A 1,889-nucleotide genomic window follows, 5' to 3' on the forward strand; every position below is an offset into this window, starting at 1 on the left:
TTCTTCATCATTAATCACCGTTGCAGCAATCAGCAAAGGTCCAATCAAATTTTTTATTGTAGTGTTCAAAAAATAAACCATCGTTTTGATTACAACATCGAGGTCAGTGAATAGAATCTCTAATTTTACAATTATTCTGTTCGATACTTTATTCGTGAAATAGATTAAAATAGATAATTTTTCTAAAAATACTTTTTTAAAACAAGATTAAAATTCGTATAATCAATGTGTCGTATCTCCATCCTTCATAGCCCCTAATTGCTTGTGTAATTGGTTGAGAAAATTATTTATCAAAAAAATATTCAGCTTATTTAGATGTCATTAAATTAAATAAAAAGATATTTTTTAATAATTTTTTTTTTATTTTTACATAATAAATAAATAAAAAAATATTTTTATTTTATTGTATTCAAACATAATTGATAAATAAAAAATTTTTTTTATTAGATATCCAAATATAAAATTACTTTTATTTTTCCAAAAATCTTTAAAAAAATAATTCAAAAAATTTTTTTCTTAAAAGTTCATCCAAGCAAATCTAAAAAATGCTTATTAATATATTTGTATTATTATAACATATAAGAATAACATATGAATTTGTATATTTACAAATTAATTAATTCCTGTAGTGAAAGAGAGGAGGTTTTTCTTATAAATCCATGTACCAAATAGATCTATTTTAATACTAATATTGTGAATTACTTTGCCACTAATAACATCAAAGGAAGCCAATTCATGGTTTTCATTTCCCATAAAAAATATTATATCACATTTGTTGCCCATTACCATTGGATGCCAAATATATGGAAAGGGTCCAACTGTGAAAAGCTTCACCCAAGATTCTTTTACACCAACTTCACCTAAAATGGATATTTCAATATGACAATTCTCATCAAAAGAGGAGATCAGAGCAACAGAGTCGTTGAGCACTACCAAAGTTCTGGTAAGGCAATCAATATCATCACTTTGTGTTAGGATTTGGTTGAATTAGTCCCACATTACTTAGGATAGCAAATGGAGTGGGTGGCCTAGGCTATAAATATGAGGCTAAGTTCTCCATTTGTTTTTGCACCAGTCAGAAACACTTTAAGCTTGTATCTGATTTTTTCTTTTCCTCTGTACTCTTTGATTAGAGAGTGTTGTGAGGTGTAGTTAGATATTTGCTTTGAGAGAGTGTGGGTGTACTGGGGTGCCGGTGTTAGAGAGAAAGAAGTTTATGTGTTGTAACAATTTTCACATAGTGACATTCTCTAGTTGTCATTTGACAACGGCCGTGGTTTTTTCTCCGGTAATTGGAGTTTCCATGTTAAATTCTTGTGTTGTGATTGTGTCTATTTTATTTCTCTGTCAAAGGTGTTTTCTCAAGGGGGAATGGTGTCTTATTCCCAACAAGTGGTATCAGAGTTTCGGTTCGGTGGGATTTATTCTTAGTATGCTCTGTGGTTGCAGCCTAGTCTGACCTTCCACATCAGAAAAGAATTTTGTCATGTGGCTTGAGGTTGATCTTTGGTTGCTGTTGTTGTTGCTGGAAGGCAGTGTGACACTGTGAGAGTGCAGTTTGGAAAGGTTCTGGCTAAGGAAAGACTTGGTATTTAAGTGTGTCCATTGTGATCCACCTCTCTTTCCTGGGGACCCTTCCTAGTGCACGGTCTGCAATTAAGTTATACTATTCCAGTATACGGTTGCAACAATGTCAGGATATTCAAGTGCTGTGAAGCTTGAAATAGAGAAATTTGATGGAAGAATCAATTTTGACTTGTGGCAAATACAAGTCAAGGATGTATTGATACAATCAGGTTTGCACAAGGCGTTGAAGGAGAAGATCTCTGGTTGCTCTCTCTATGAGAGAAGATGATGTTCTCTAGAAGACAAGAAGTATCCTCATGGTA

The sequence above is a fragment of the Arachis duranensis genome, chromosome 5 (genome assembly GCF_000817695.3).
Source record: "Arachis duranensis cultivar V14167 chromosome 5, aradu.V14167.gnm2.J7QH, whole genome shotgun sequence".
Taxonomy (NCBI): Eukaryota; Viridiplantae; Streptophyta; class Magnoliopsida; order Fabales; family Fabaceae; genus Arachis; species Arachis duranensis.